General features: G+C 48.8%; 1 protein-coding gene across 6 annotated transcripts in view; it reads left to right on the top strand.

Annotated features, from left to right (window-relative positions):
* The window catches only part of RREB1 (ras responsive element binding protein 1), a 179,822-nt gene that overhangs the window by 36,025 nt on the left and 127,015 nt on the right, over positions 1 to 16,782 (top strand). For 3 of the 6 annotated variants that reach the window (XM_049654874.1, XM_049654875.1, XM_049654869.1), the window contains exon 1: positions 12,756 to 13,379. The exons of 1 other annotated variant lie outside the window; for it this stretch is intronic. The gene's annotated coding sequence lies outside the window, so the exon portion shown is untranslated. Of the gene's footprint in view, positions 1 to 12,755; positions 13,380 to 13,975; positions 14,068 to 14,796; positions 14,881 to 16,782 lie in introns of those variants that run through there. 2 more of the 6 variants (XM_049654870.1, XM_049654871.1) reach the window with 2 other exon arrangements.

The following is a 16,782-nucleotide window of genomic DNA, read 5'->3' as shown; positions in this document are numbered from 1 at the left end:
GTGTCTCCCCCTGTCTCTACCCCTCCCCTGCTCACTCTCTGTCTCTCTGTCTCAGAAATAAATAAACATTAAAAAAATAATAACAAAAATAAAATTTGAACTATTTACGTTGCCTAGGACATTCTGTCAATAATTGCTTCAAATCTTTGAGTTTGATAGAAGTATCTATGACATCAAAGATCTTCATTTCATGTAATAGATATAATGATACTATTATTTTTTTTTCTTTATAACAAAATTATTCCATGTTTATTGTAGAGAAAAGAAAACAGAGATCAGTAGAATGGCAAAAGAAAAGCTATCCTTCTACCTAGAAATAAGCAGTTTAATTTTTTAGTGTCCATACCTTCTGTCTTTTCAAATTGATATGTGAGTATGAATTTGTGTTGTTGTTAACAAAAATTGGGCTACCTATTTGTAGCCAGTTTTTTTTTCACTTCAAAAAAAAAAAAACACGAACTTTTAAAATGAAATTAAGTATTAAAAAACTGGGGGTGCCTAGGTGGCTTTGTCGGTTAAGCATCCACCTCTTAATCTTGGTTCAGGTCCTGATCTCAGGGTCATGAGTTCAGACCCCATATTGGGCTCCATGGTGGTCCTGGAGCCTACTAAGTAAATACAGCACACGTAAATAAATAAATACTAAGTATTCTTCTATAGGATCATTTAAAAAGGTGTGAACTATTTGTTCCATGGGCATAGGAGAGTTTTAGTAGTTAACTTTAGATTCTTAAACAGATTGTTTCCAACTGGCTTTAGTTCTAGGGTTATCACAAACTTGTCTTACCATAATATCATCTAATACCGTCTTACTCCTTTAAGGTCTTCTCATTCCATTTGTCTGTGTGTAGGTGCTTATATCCCGACATCCTAGCTTACAGTTCTGATGAAGTTGTTTTAGCTTACAGATATTCTCTATACTTGGGCAGTTACGGTTTAGGTTTTGGAGGCTATATGAGTCTTCTAGAGCTGCCATAACAAAGTACCACAGACTGGATGGCTTAGACGACAGACCTTTATTTCTCCCAGTTCTGGAGGCTAAAAGTTCAAGGTCAGGGTGTGGACAGCGTTAGTTTCTTCTGAGGCCTCTCTCCTTGGCTTACAGATGTCCATCTTCTCCCCGTGTGTTCATGTGGTCTTCTGTGTGTATGCGTTTCTGTCTTAATCTTCTGTTCTCATAGGGACACCAGCCATAGTTAGGGCTATATCTAAATGACCTCGTCATCTTACCTTAATTACCTCTGTAAGGTAACGTGGAATCATGTTACCTTAATTATTCCCCAGTCACATTCTGAGGTACCAGGGGTTAAAACTTCAACATACGAATTTGTAGTTTGAGTGGGGGGGGGGGGGCGCGGGGGACGCAATTCAGCCCACAACAGAGGCATTTGTTGCCTTTATTGTGAAAAATCCCACCAGAGAAGCAACTTGTAGTATACCTGTTAAAGTTTTCATGATATTTTATTAAAATATAATACATCTTGGGGTGCCTGGGTGGCTCAGTCAATTAAGCATCTGACTCGGTTTTGGTTTGGGTCATGATCTCAGGTACATGGGTTCGAGCCCCCCATCAGGCTCCGTGGTGACAGCATGGAGCCTGCTTGGGATTCTCTGTCTCCCTCCCTCTCTGCCCCTTCCCCACTCACACTGTTTCTGTCTCTCTCATAAAGAAACTTTAAAAAAAGAAAAAAACATAACACATCTTTAGTCTATAGGACTTGCTAGGACAGAGATCTTGTGTGCTTTGTTTACTGTTATATATAGAGCCTGGAACATCATCAGTGCCTACCCATTGCTGGTTGAATGAATAAGTGAATGTCAAGTTTCTTTAGTCATGTGGAGAAGTAACATAAATCAGCCTGCATACTTTAAAGTACTGATTTTTTGAGCATGTACACCATTATTATTTTTTTAATGCTTATTTTTGAGAGAGAGAGAACACATTCATGTACATGTGGGGGAGGGGCAGAAAAAGAGGGGGATACAGAACCCAAAGCAGGCTCCAGGCTCTGAGCTGTCAGCGCAGAGCCCAATGTGGGGCTCGGATTCACAAACCGTGAGATTGTGACCTGAGCAGAAGTTGGACGCTCAACCAACTGAGCCATCCAGGTGCCCCAAACACGTACTCCATTATTTACCTAAGGTGTGCACGTTCAAGTGCCCAAAATTGCTAAGTCCGTTGCCTTACAGAAGTCAGAGGCAGGGGGTCAGATCATCCCAGTTCCCCATTCACTGTGAAATGACACAGAAGCCCTCGATAGGACTGTCTTTCTTTCTGAGGGAAAGAGAGTTTTCTGTCTATTAGGACAGAAATGTGTGTATACACATTGTTGTTGCCAGTTTACAAATGGTCAGGGTTTTTTTTATGGCTATCCAGTCACGTGATTTTCTGCAATTTCCTTAGCATTACAGTTAAAACAGCTGAAAACTCTGGTCTGTTCCTTTGACCTGGGGCCTATTTTGTGGGCAAGATGGCCAGTGGCCAGGCAGGGTAGACAGAGCCATTGGGAATACTAAAGCACTGTCAATGGTCTCTACTTACAAGTCCCATTTGGGGGTCTGCTTACCGGAAACTGCAGAAGTAGTACTCTGGTTCGTGCATTCGCAACTGAAGACACAAAGTTACATATACATACTGCGTATTGAAGAAGTATTTATTTTCCCTATTTATACTCATGAATGAAGAGTTCTCTCCCACAAAGAAACAAATATTGAATTATAAGTACATGTCTTAAAAACAAAGAAAGACTCTTCATCCAATGAGAGTAGAGCGACTTTTTTTTTTTAATTTTTTTTAACGTTTATTTATTTTTGAGACAGAGAGAGACAGAGCATGAACGGGGGAGGGTCAGAGAGAGGGAGACACAGAATCTGAAACAGGCTCCAGGCTCTGAGCTGTCAGCACAGAGCCCGACGCGGGGCTCGAACTCACGGACCGTGAGATCATGACCTGAGCCGAAGTCGGATGCTTAACCGACTGAGCCACCCAGGCGCCCCTAGAGCGACTTTTCTAATACCAGCCATCTTGCCTGAAGGTGGAAAGGGACGGACCACTGGTTCTTTTTGTGTCCCCTGAAGCTACATGAAATTCTAGTCAACGATGAACTTTTATCATGGAGGGAAAGCTGGCTTAATATGGCCTAACATGCCTATATCTTTCAAACGACTTTTATAGTTGAGAAGTACGCTAACAACTTATCAATCTAAAACCCAACTGAGAATCAGGAAATAAGCAACTGCTGGCTTCTGGGCAGCAAAAGAGGTGCTGGGCTTCAGGCTGACTTTCGACACATTTCTAGCAGTGTTGGTTATCCAGTTTCTTAACACTGTGGATTGGAATTGATCAATTAGAAACGGAAGAGGAGGTTGCTATTGGCAGGCACACTGAATTCAGAAAGAAGGGACTAGGGATAGCCAGATAAGGAGGGAGGAAAAATAAGAAAGAGCAGGCAAAAACTCAAATTGGAATTTACTGTGGAGTCTAAAGGTATGCTAGGAAATAGCTATTACATACCTTCAAGGATGAAGAGTTTCTTGAGGATGGGATCATTCTGGGCCTAGTATAAATCTTTCTTATAAGAAGTTATGTTTGTATGACAATCCAATATAATATTTGAAGTTTACAATAATGCCCTTTTGTTCCTATGTTAACTTTCTGACTTTTTTAGCAGAGGGAGAAAAAGCAAGCAGTGCATAGTACATTTTAGAAAAAAATTCTACTCCATGGGACGCCTGGGTGGCTCAGTTGGTTGAGCATCTGACTTCGGCTCAGGCCATGATCTCGTGGTCGTGAGTTTGAGCCCCACGTCGGGCTCTGTACTGACAGCTGAGCCTGGAGCCTGCAGCCTGCTTCAGATTCTGTGTCTGCCTCTCTCTCTCTGCCCCTCCCTTGCTCATGCTCTGTCTCTCTCTATCTCAAAAATAAGTAAACATTAAAAATTTTTTTTAAATTTTACTCCAAATGGTTCACATATAAAGGCAAAACTGTCAGCCACCAGAAATAATGCATCCCTCTAGTTATCTGAGTAGCTAATGTATTTGGGATAACAGAAGTTGTATGAAGGTGTTCTCAGTAGCCCATCCCTATGACTGTGCTCCTTGTCTGAGAGGGAGACTTTATTCGGCTGCATTACTAACGGGATTTGGAAACTCTAAAGGACATCTCTCCACCTGCCTGTCAGCTTTCTGCTGTACGTGTCACTCTTGGGCCAACCCCTTCCTGGGCAAAGAAGCTTCCCTGTGCCCCCAGGTTCCCTGTGTTCCCAGGTCATTCCCATCCCTCCACCTCTGCACACTTTGCAAAAAAAAAAAAAAAAAAAAAAAAAAAGAGAGAGAGAGAGAGAGATTCCTTAAGAACCTGCAATATTCCAGTCCCTGTACTAGCACTGGGGCAGAGAAATTGTTAGCAGGGCAAGTCCCCACTTACAAGAGGTGTGCAATCCACTGAAGACGCAGACCCCCTTGTTCTAAGACAGACTCCTCCATGGTGCTTCCCCTCCCTCTGCACCTGGATGGAAACTTGGTTTGTTTTTAGGGACATCACTTCCTTTAAAAGCCTTTCCTCCAGGAGACTAGTTCTCCAACTCACAAAGGAGGCCGTGGAGTCTAGGAACACACTTTCTACTGTCCCTTCCGTGCCACGCTCACCATCTTTTCACATCCTTCCCTCCTGTATCAGTCGGCTCAGGCTGCCATAACAAAGTGCCATGCGCTGGGGGCATATACGACAGAAATGTCTATCTCACAGGTCTGGAGACTGGAAGTTGGAATCAAGGTGCCGTCAGGACTGATTCCTCCCGAGGCCTCCTCCTTGGCTTGTAGATGACGCCTTGTCCCTGTGTCCTCACATGGTCTTCCCTCCGTGTGTATCTGTGTCCTAATCTCTTTTCACAAGGACACCAGTCCTATTGGACCAGGGCCCTTCCCTATGACCTTATTTAACCTTAATTATCTCAGTAAAGGCCATATCTCCAAATACAGTCACATTCTGAGGTCCTGGGGACTAGGATTTTGACATGTAAGTTTGGGGGAGACCCAATTTAGCCCGCAAGACCTCCTCTGACTTTGGTGCCATCTGCTTATGGCCCCCTCTTCTCATTTGTGCGGGTCACGTACTCATCTCTCAGACACACTTCCCTCAAGATATCCTGAGGAACCAACTCCATGATTTTCCTCTCGAGCCTGTCCCCTCCTTCATTTTCAGTGACAAGACCCTCCTTGTCAAGGACTCATGTCCTGGCCCTTCTTCATAGCTTTCTCCATGTCCTTCAACCCCGTGGTTGGAATTTCTGCTCTGTCCCTTTTTTCCTCTTTCTCCTGAGCCTTTGTCCACTTCCCTAGTCTCAGCCCCCCTCAGTCCTTTGCACCCTCCTCGCTCTCTCCCCTGCTTTGCCCCCTCACCTCCATGGCCACGACCACTCCTGATTCTCAGACCCTGCCCCCTCAGTGTCATCTCCCTTGTGATGGATTTTAGTCATTTCAGTTTCCAACTGTCCATAATCCCTACCATATGTTTTCTCTCCTCTGTGGCTCCATGGCATTGAAGCTAAAACAGCGGAATTTTTCTACCACCAACTCCTCAATGTCTTCTCTCTTCAAGCCTCAGCCCCATGCTGCTCGGCTTGCTGTCTGGCTCTGCCCCTTTTCTGTATTCAAAACCATCAGGTGTGAAGCCCCACAACTTGCCTGTTTCCCAGCAATATCTCTCAGTATGCTCCTAGTATTCTTTTTCTTTTTCCTCTTGTCATAGAATAGGAAGTATCCCTCTTTTCCTGCAAGGCCTATCTCTCTGCCATGGACACACACACACACACACACACACACACACACACACACACACACCCCTTCCTTCAGAAGCTGTTTTCTATTTCATATATCTGTATTCTCTCCCTCTGTGGATCCACATTCCTTTCCTGGTGACATAAATGGTCTGGGTGGTTTACCCATTCTAAAACCTCTTTCCTGGACACTGATATTCCTCGAGATAATCTTCAAGGCACCATCAAGCAAGGGTTCTCAACCTTGACAGTATTGCCATATGGGGCCACGTAATTCTTTGCTGTGAGTGCTGTCCTGTGCCTTGTAGGATGTTAAGAAGTATCCTTGGCCTCTACCCATAGATATTAGTGGTACTTTTCCCCCAACCTGTGACAATGAAAAGTGTCTCCAGACATTGCTGAACATCCCCCGGTAGGGGTGGGGGTGGGGTCAGAATCACTGCAGCTGAGAACCAGTGGTATAGACATTAAGAGTGTAGATTCTGCTACATCATCTTCAGCCTCGCTGTCCTGGGTATACAAAATATCAGGCTATAGCTTTAGAATGTTGTCTGTACATACAGAGCATAGTACTTAGAGAACAGAAAGAGTTTGTGCTTGAGGCTTTTGTGAAGAGTGGATGGTTATAAACCAAACTAGCCATCTTAAAGCTGTGCATTGGGGTGCCTGGGTGGCTCAGTTGGTTAAGCATCCAACTTGGGCTCAGGTCATGATCTCGTGGTCCATGGGTTCAAGCCCCACGTTGGGCTCTATGCTGACAGTTCAGAGCCTGGAGCCTGCTTTGGATTCTGTGTTTCCCTCTCTTTGCCCCTCTGCCACTCATCTCTCTCTCTGTCTCTCAAAAATAAATGGTAAAAAAAAAAAAATTAAAGTTGTACATTGACTTATCTTGCTAATTAAATCCTTGTAAAAACAACTGCACAGACAATGGTTTTCTGCAAATCAAGAGCATTTTATTGAGATTAGTCCAATCAAGTAGGCATTTTTTGTTAGCAGACCACTCAATTCTGAATTGGTGGACAACAACAATAAAAGAGTGGGTTCCGGGGTCAGATAGTGTGGTGTGCATCTCGGCCTTGTGACACTGGGACTCTGCTTCGGTTTTGTCAGTTACAGAACAGGGATGATAAGGGCACCTCCCAGATTGAAGGGTGGAGAGGGTAAGCAAGATAATACACATGAGGCCCTCAGAACAGTGCCTGGCACATAGTAGGGGTTTGGTAAATACTAGCTGCTCTGATCCTTTCTCTCCCTTCCCTTCATCACCTAACTTCTCAACAGAGCATGGCTTTCCCCTCCTCTTCCAGTGGTTCTGGAAGCCCCTGTGTGCTGGCCCTGCCTTGCGCTCTCAAATCAACTTACCGACTTCATTCCTTTTTGGGCCCTTTGCCTTGATTTCTCTGTATTTTAACACTGTTGACCATCTTTTCCCTTGACAGCCCTTACTTCCTTGGCTCTTTTGCTTCTTTAGAGGAAGAAAGAGAGAGAGAGCCCACTTGTCACTTCCTCATCACCCACCTAACTGCGGGCATTCTCCCTTGGCTTCAGCCTCTAGCTTTTGCTGCCCATTCGCTCTGCCCCTAAGATGTGTCTTCGGGCCTGCTCCCTGGTTCCAGCTTCCTCTCATCTTCCACAGACCACCCCCTCTCGCCACCAGTCACGTCGCTGGTCAGTGGACCCAGGACCCACCCAGGTACCAAACTTGAGCTCAGGGAAGAAGTCTTCTTTAATTCTCCCTTCTTCTCATGCCACAACCAGTTGGGCCCCAGCCCAGTGAGTTTCATTTCTGTAACATCTCATACCTGGTCTAGTCCCTCCACCTGTCCCACTGTTTTTGCTGTCATCACTCCACCATGGCTGCCGTGATTTCCTATCTTTCGGTTCCACACCTTTTGGTCACAGCTCCAGAGGGATTCTTTTCCCTTCTCTCATATCAAATTGGTCAAGTTCTGGGGAATCTACATGCTAACTGTATTTCCAATTAGTCCATTCTTCCCTACCTCTACAGCCAGGGCTCCCTGGGTCCTCAGTATTTCTTAGGCAGACTCTTCTGTTAATCCCTAACTAGCCTTCCTGTCTCAAGTCTTCCAGACCCTTCTCCACAGTCCTAGGAGGGAGGCTCTGTCTGCCTTCCTCCTTAAGCCTTTCAGGGCCTCACCATTGGATAAAGTCCAAGTCAGCTGCAAGGTGCCCAGAGCTCTTAGCGGTCCGGCCCACTGGCTATTTCTCCAGCTCCATCTCTTGCCACCTCCCCTCCTCCCTCTGCCCCAGCCACAGAGTGAGGTATTTGCAGTTCTGGAAACTGACCTTGTTTTCCGCCTCTGTGCCCTTGTGCTTACTACTTGCTGCTCCCTGTGTCTGGAGTGCCCTGCCCCCTCCTCTCTGCCTAGGGGACACCTTACATATCTCGTGAGCTTCCGTGAATGTCACCTCATCCATGCAGCCTTCTCCAATGTCCACCTCCTCCTCCTTCTTGATTCTCTTCCTTTGCATAGCACAGAAAACTATGGTTCCCATTTATCCCCACCTCAAGTTCAGTATCCCCTGCTCTGTCACTTTCCACCTCGAATGGGCTTCTACCCCTGACTTTCTCTTTTTGTCAGTCCTTCCTTCAGTCACCTAAGACCCAGGAATCATCAGGGCCCTTGCTTCCTTTACACCCCCATCCCTGGTCCACCAGTTGCTTTTCTGGCTTTCCTCTGAAGTGGTTCTTGATCTTCTGTTCTCCATTCCTTCTCTACCCCTACCCTAGTTCAGGCCCTCATACCTGAGGTTTTCCATGGATAGTATTCAAAATTCCTTGTGGTAGAGCCTCAGCTTGTTTACCTTTTTGGTCATGTCACCTGCATATCCCTGTATATGTCATAATCCAGCCATACTAGATGCCATCCGGATCTGTGAACAGGACCCATGACTTGCTACAATCATGCCTTTGCATCTGCTGATTCTAATCCCAATCTCCATCTGCAAAATTTCTAGCTGTTCTCCATGGCTCAACTCCATTGGCTTTCTCTTCCATGAAGCTTTCCCTGATTGTTTTTTGTTTGTTTGTTTATTTATTCACTTATTTGAGAGAGACAGTGTGTGAGAATGTGAGTAGGGAAGGGGCAGAAGAAGAGGGAGAGAGAGAATCTTAAGCAGGCTCTAGGCCTAGCAGAGAGCCTGTTGTAGGGCTTGATCCCGTGACCATGAGATCATGACCCAAGCTGAAATCAAGAGTTGCACCTAACCCACTGAGCCACCCAGCTGCCCTTCCCTGATTGTTCTTACTAGAAGAGATCTCTTTTCTCTGAGCCCCTGAATCTCGCACCAACTTAATGGTTTTTAATATGTTGGTTTGCATTTCATGCTTACTTCATATGGATGCAGAGATTAGACTATAAATTATTTTAAGGCAATGGATATGAATTATCCATTTTTGCATCACTTCTCTGCTAGAGAATCTAGCACAATTTCTTGATGTATAAGCATATCAGCTTGATCAAGATATAACTTACTTACTGTACAAATCACCCACTTAAAATGTACAATTCAGGGGCACCTGGGTGGCTCAGTTGGGTAAGGGTCCGACTTTGGCTCAGGTCATGATCTCGCAGTGGGTGAATTTGAGCCCTGCATCAGGCTCTGAACTGACAGTGTGGAGCCTGCATGGGATTCTCTCTTTCCCTCTCTCTGCCCCTTCTGTACTTTCTCTCTCTTTAAACTTGGGGTGTCTAGGTGGCTCAGTAGGTTAAAGCATCCGACTTCAGCTCAGGTCATGATCCTACGGTTTGTAAGTTCAAGCCCTCATCAGGCTCTGTGCCCACAGCTCAGAGCCTGGAGCCTGCTTCAGATTCTGTGTCTCCCTATCTCTCTGCCCCTTCCCCACTTGCTCTCTCTCTCCCTCTCTCTCTCTCTCAGAAATAAAATAAAAACATAATAAAATAAACTTAGAAAAAATGAAGTGTACAATTCAGTGGCTTTTTCGTATATTCAGTTGTGCAACCATCACCACTATCAATTTTAGAACATTTTCATCACCCCGGAAAGAAACCCCATGCACGGTAGTAGTCAATCCCCAAATCCCCCCAAACTCTCAACCCTCCACAACTATTAGTCTACTTTCTGTTTCTATATATTGGCCTATTCTGAATATTTCATATAAACAGAATCATACAATATTTGCCTTTTTGGGTCTGGCTTATTTAGTATGTTTTCAGTGTTGATCACATTGTAGCATGTATCACTATTTCATTCCTTCTGACTAATATTCCATGTATGGATATATCACATTTTATTAATTCATCAATTGGTGGTTATTTGGGTTTCCATTTTTTTAGTTATTATGAATAATGCTACTGTGAACATTTGTGTACCAGTTCTTGTGTGGATATGTTTTCATTTGTTGTGTATGTACCTAGAAGTGGAATGGCTGGGTCATATGGTAACGCTATGTTTAGGATTTTGACGAACTGCCAAGCTGTTTTTAAAGTGGCTGCACCATTTTACATTCTCACCAGCAATGTAGGAGAGTTTCAATTTCTCCACATCCTTGTCAACACTTGTTAGTATTTATCTTTTTGAGTCTAGCCATCCTAAGTGGGTGTGGAGAGGCATCTTTCTCATTGTGGTTTTGATAGCATGACTCTTTTTTCCTATTAGATGTTCAATAAATATTTGTTGGATAAATGATATTTATATGAATATGAACAAACAGAACTTTGAACAAGTCATTTGACTCCAAATTTATTAATTAGCTAGAAAAGATGAACACAGAACCCAGTATCATTAGAATTCAATTTTTATTTATTTATTTATTTTTTTAAGTAGGCTCCAGGCCCAACGTGGGGCTTGAATCAAGAGTCGCATGCCCTGGGGCATCTGGTTGGCTCAGTTGGTTAAGCCTCTGGCTCAGAGTCCAAGCTGAGTCGGGCTCTTTGTTGACAGCTCAGAGCCTGGAGTCTGCTTTGGATTCTGTGTTTCCTCTCTCTGCCCCTCTCCCACTTGTGCTCTGCCTCTCTCTGTCTCTCAAAAATAAATAAATGTAAAAAAAAAATTAACAAAAAAAAGAGTTTCATTCCCTACTGAAAAGCCAGCCAGGCGCCCCTAAAATTTAATTTTTATGTTATTTTTAAACTGTTTTCTTTTTAGTTGCCAGAATTATCTAGATGACATTATAAAGGTAGTGATTTGTCATAAAAATTCATGTAGCTTTGCAGGTTTGAGTGTATTTTACAGAATGAGCTCAATTACAAGCAAAATTCCAATTTTGATGTTCCTATGCAATACCTACCACTTGCTGGGGAGACTGGAATCTTGAGGCAAGGCAAGTAAATAAACTAGCATTCCCTACCTGGCCCTTCCTTTGCCTTCTTAGTGGAACACACTACAACTCGGAAGCTCCAGACACAATTCTATGGTGACCATGTGAACTGTTACTCCTGCTTAGAGACCTGCTCACTTCCTCCTCAGGCATGCCTGTCTTCACAAAAGCACTTGATAAACACACTTGGGGATGTGGAGTCAGGGGGTGGGGGGTGGTGCATAGGAAAATGCAAGTGCTGAAGTTTCTCGGAGTAGAGTTTTCCTCAGTAAACAGCAGACCCTGGGAAACCTAACAGGTTCTGAAAACTTAATGTTGGTGATTCCGGACGTCAGAGAAGCAAGCAGCTGAATCAGTTCCCTCTTGGGCAGTGGTTCAGCCTACTTATCTCCAGGCTAATGGTCCAACTGCTTTTGCTTGGTTCTGTAGAATTCTATCTTGGCCAGAATCCTTAATCCATCCCTAGATAGACACTTCTTTCCATCTGCAGCCCCGAAAACCTGAATTCCATTGAAGGCCACAAATTAAAGGCCCATGATGGGGCTTACAACTTTGTATGGCATGCAAGTGTCCTCAGAGGAGCTGGTGTGGTAGAGCCAGGGTCAAAGGTCATAGTAAGTACAGAGTAGGCAGCTTTGTGTACCTATAACATCGTCTTGCCTAACTGGTCTCAAACGCCCAATTCTACAGTAGTATTCTCTACAACTATTTAGGAGGCACGTTTGTTCTCAGAAACTGGGGGCAGGGGGGCATTTATTTTCCAAAACCACAATCACCCCTGTCTAAAGAGGTTTCCTAAGGGCGAGAGAAGGCTCCTCTCAGAACCCCGGTTGGAAAAGTATTAACAGTGGGAAACATGTCAGCTGCTTGTTGGAGGAAGCACAGCCCAGGCCTGGTTTCTCTGGGGCTCGGTGATAAGTTGGGCCGCCACAGCCACGCTGAAGCGTGGTGGCAGCCGCCGCCTTGGGGATGGAGAGCAAGCAGCTCCGAAGAGGGCCCCTACTTTTCAGAGTTGAAACAGGAGCCCTCTGAAAGAAAGAGATATTGCGTGTGGCTTCCCTGGTGCCTCGGAGGGCGACGTGGATGACACAGCATCAGCCCGTGCCGTCGCGGGGTGGGGACACAGCGGCGGTAGGAGCCTGTGCCATCCTCAGCCCCTTGGGGGCGAGGTAACCCCCGCTTAAGCCTCAATTGTAGAGTGTGGGGAAGGGAAGGTGACAAAAGCCGGTCAGAGTTGAATTTGTTGGACGGAGAATACGCTCCCGGGCGGCAGCCCCAGCGCTACAAGGACCGGGCTCGGGGAAACAGCCCGAAGTTGGGGGCGGGGTGAATCGCTGGTTCCTTAATCTCTTGCCCCATCATCTACTCGCCCCACCTGGATGCAGAGCGAGGACCGCGTGGAGAGGGAACGGCGCGGGTGGGGCTCACCCTCCCGTTTGCCTCCGTGACCGAGCGGGGCGGCGCCGGGCGGGGGAACCCGACCCCCATGCTACCCCCTGTCGGCCCCCGGGGCGCCCCTCTCGCGCCTCCCGGGCATCGCTGCCTATCCGTCTCCTCCGTTAAAATAGTGAAACAAACCATGGAGTGAAGTGATGGAAAGCCGGGGGCGGGGAGTTGCCAGCAAGTGAGGGGCTGCCGGGGAGGGGGCGCGGTGGTCCTCGAAGGTGGCCGTCCGGCGAGCGCAGGGCCGATCGGGATCGCGCTCAGCTGCGGCGGCCCAGACCCTTCCCCTGGGGCGGCCCAGCCCTCCCCTGGCCCGGGGCGCCGGCGGAGGGCGTGGGGCAAACCTGGGGCTGCGGTGGGGGTGGGGTGGGGGACTCCACCTCCATCCATCCCGGGATGGAAACTGCGGTCACCCCGCTAAAATCGGGGTGGGGGCGGCGGTGGGGACCCGCGGGTACCGCGGATCCCCCCCACCCCCCAGCTGGAGCCGCCGCCGCCGCCGCCGCTCAGTAACACGTCCCCAGGAGACTCGCAGGAGCAACACGTGATGTGTCTACTTATCAGGGTGAGAGGGGGAGAGCGAGTCTCCGAGCGTGCGGGCGAAGAAGCTGGGCGGGGGGCCGAGGCGGGGGCCGGGACGACGGCTGGGGCGCCGGGGTCGCCAGCTCCTCGCCCACCTCCCTCCCTGTGGGAGAAGAGGAGGAGGGGAAGTGACTGCGGAGTTGATGAACTTTGCACATCCAGAAACGCCATTTTGATTCCTTTTCCGGAACAAGTTTGCATCTCTCCTCGTTCTCTCCCCGAAGCCCACCGGTCCCCACTGCATCATGCCTGGGAGCCAAGCGCCCTGCCCGGCCGTAAGTACGCGCCCGGGGTTCAGGCTCCCGGTACTCGGGTGGCAGCGAGATGTCTAGGGCTGAGCGGGAGCGACCTTTTAAAGAACTTTTGGGGATGGGGAGGGTGAAGTGTGCAGAGCGCGTTGTACTTTTTCAACTCGGCGTTCCCCGGAGCCGAGGACCCGAGCGCCCCACGCCGCGCTACGTGCGCTCGGGGCGTTGGGGCCGGCCGGGGATGAGCTGGGCAGCCCTCTCCCCTCGGGCTGCGCGCCGGGCCGCTCCTCCTCCTCCTCCTCCTCCTCCCCTCTTCCCCCTCCTCCTCCTCCTCCTCCCCTTCCTCCGCTCCTTTTCCCCTTCCCGAGTTGCCGGCTCTGCCAACCAGCTCCCAGCGCGAGCCGCCGCGGCCGCCGCAGCGCCCCGCCGCCAGGACCTGATGCGCATCCATATTAGCCGTCCGAGCGCAGGAATCCGGCCCGACCCGCGCCGCCGCGCCCGCCGCGGAATTTATTTTTAACCAGCACCGCGGGGACTCGGATGGTGCGCGCACCGCCGGCCAGAAACATCTTCCCAGCGCTGCTCTCCATCTTCCGCCCTCTCTCCCCCGACATCCTCCCCCCCATGTGGGAGGGGAAACTTTTCTCCTACATACTTTCGAGTCCCTCTCGGGCCGAGAAGCGCGGAGATGACGGCGCCCGCCCGCCGCCGCAAGGTATCCGGGGGTGCCCGCCTGGGGTGCTCGCTCGGGGGTGCCCGCTCGGGGCTGCGCGGTGGGAGCATCCGCCGCGCCCAGCTCCGCGGACTTTGATCCTCCCTGGCGGACGGCGCCGGCCGGGAGGGGGCCGCGGGCAACCCTGCGCCCTCCCCCGTCCCCCGCTCCTGGCTGGGGGTCACGCCGACCACCGTCCCCGGGTGACCGGGGGGAGGAGGGGGCTGGAGCCGTGTCCGCGAGTATTGTTCCCTGGCCCCTTCCGTTGGCGGTGTACGTGTTTTCGTGGGAGCCATCGGTGTGGAGCGGAGCCTGCATCGCGGTGGGGGGGGGGGGGAGAACCTCGGCACCCGGCGCCGTCACGAGCACAGGAAGGAGGCCGGGAGCATCCGAGGCGGGGCCGGCCGCCGGGCCCGCTTCGCCGCCCAGCTGTGGAGCGCGCTCGGAAACTTTTGTCCGCCGCCCGCTGGACCAATTTTTCCCGAGTTCTGGGGCTTCCCGTCCTCCTCCCATCCCGGCCCGCAGCGCCGAGCCGGGGCGGGGGTGGGGGAGGAGGGCCGGCGTCGAGGGGCAGGGGACCCAGTGCAGCCCCCCCCCCCCCCCCCCCCCCCGGCCCCGAGCCCGGCCCCCCGCGCCCCCTCCCCACTCGCGGTCTCTTAGGAAACTGCGACCTTAATGGTTGCTAAGGAGCAGGGGAGGTCCTTCCCGTCGCCGGCCCCCTCCCTGGGAAGCGGCGTGTTTTCTGGAAGGGGCCGAGGGTCGCGTCGAGGATGTGGTGACTCGCTCCCCGGCCGCTCACGGGGCCGGAGCAGACTCGTGAGTGCGGGACGCGGCGGCCGAGCCCACTTCTCAGCTGGGCCACTTTCCTTTTCGGGCGGGCAAGGCGGGGGGGAGGGGGGGGAGAGAGGGCGGGGGCGGCCCCGGGCAGGGGAGGGGCGCAGGGGGCACGAGGACCCCGGGGTCGCGGGGACCGGCCAGCGGGTGGGCGGGTTGACAGGCGCCGCGTGCAGCTCGCGTCCAGCGTCCGCGATGCATCCGTGATGGGTTATAAAAGAGGAGGAAAGTATTTCTCCTTGCTCAGCAGATTTGCCCTCCCTCGCTCCTTACTGGTTAGAAGATAGAACGTGAGCCCAGATCCGGACGAGCAGTTCACATTCCATTACGAAATTCTACACGGCTTCAGAGCCAGCAGCAGCACACATTCGGGGCACTTTGGAGTTTTTTTCTTCTTTTTGGGGGGATGGTGGTGGTGGTGGAGAGAGATAGAAGGGTGAATAAAAAGTATAACTTTTTTTGGTGTGCTGAAAACCCTGTCTGAGGGTTTTCATCAGAAAAAGTAACCCTCGTGCTTGTTTCAGAGTTTAGATTTAAGCTTAGCCTTGTAAACGCCAGTGGAAATAAAGTTTGTCTGTTGGATAGGGATGCTGGAAATAGCGAGGTATTTCGGTCTCTAAGAGGAGACTTGAGATGATTTCTGCAAAAGGCTGAGTTGCTAATGTGCATCCCATATTTTTGAGAGCTTTTTTTCTTTTAGACACGAAGTGGTCTGTGCATGCGCATGAGTGTGTTCTGAAATAAGTTTAGTTGAAGTGGAAGGTGGAGAAAAGGGAACTGCAAAGCAAAGAATGCTTTTTCTTGGGTTTTGGTTGTTTATTTCCCCCCTCCACCCATAGCCCTTAGAAGCATCCTCTAGACCTGGTGCTTTTTCGAGTAGGCAGGTATGGTTCTAAGACATAGTGCAACCCGGAAGTCTAAGTTGGAGGCTGGAGCCCTGACTTAAACTTTTTTTTCTTTTCTTAAACATTTAGTTCTGTGCTCCCTCCAGTTGTTACACAGAACTTTTGAAGAAATGGGTCCGAAATTAGTGTTCAAATAATTTATGCACCGGTGAGCCACTAATGTCTGGTTTGTTGTTGTTGTTGTTGTTGTTGTTGTTTGTTTGTGTTTTACCTTTGCATTTTGGAAGGAGCTCTCTGGGTACCTGCTGATGGATCCAGCTTTGATGTGTTTTGAGCTTTGGTTACACTGATGAATTAAACATTTGAATGTCTTTTATCGAGTTTTAAATGTGTGAAAAAACACCTTCCCTCCCACCCACCCCCACTTTTACAAAAGAAAGGGAGAGCCCTTTGATTTAGTTATTTGTTTAGCTTGTGCTCCATTTTAGGCTGTTAATGAACTTGCACTGTTTTATCATTCTTAAAAATACTGCTAAACAGGTTGCATTTTTGTATGTTTTGTTTTTAAAGGGTTTGCTGGTTATGTGATAACTCTTAAAAAACTGCTGCTGATGCTTACTGTTACATGGCATATCAGTCTCTACGTTTTCCTAGATACTCCTTAATTTCTCATCAGAAATTCAGAGCCTAAGCCCTGATGGCAGACAAGTGTTTGTTATGTGATGGGGAAGATGGGTCTGACTCAGCTGGCACAGGTGGTGTATCCATTCCTAACTATTTACATCATCCAACAAGTGACCTTTTGATTGAAGGGTCTTTTATTTTAGATATCTCCAGGCCGACTCCTGAGATCTTATTTGCATCCAGCACAGGTATAGAATGTTGAAGAAGGAAAATAAATCTACCTTGTCAGTGTGCATCTGATCAAGTTGTTTATTGGTTTTCTGCTGTATTGTCAGGCAATAGCTAGTTGCCATTATGTGGCTCGCATTTTTTACTCTTCAATTTTTAACTGCTGTGTTGATCCACTTTCTCAGGT

This window comes from Panthera uncia, assembly GCF_023721935.1.
Source record: "Panthera uncia isolate 11264 chromosome B2 unlocalized genomic scaffold, Puncia_PCG_1.0 HiC_scaffold_25, whole genome shotgun sequence".
Lineage (NCBI taxonomy): Eukaryota > Metazoa > Chordata > Mammalia > Carnivora > Felidae > Panthera > Panthera uncia.
Note: the sequence above shows the minus strand (reverse complement) of the source record. Positions and strands in the feature narration are given on the sequence as shown.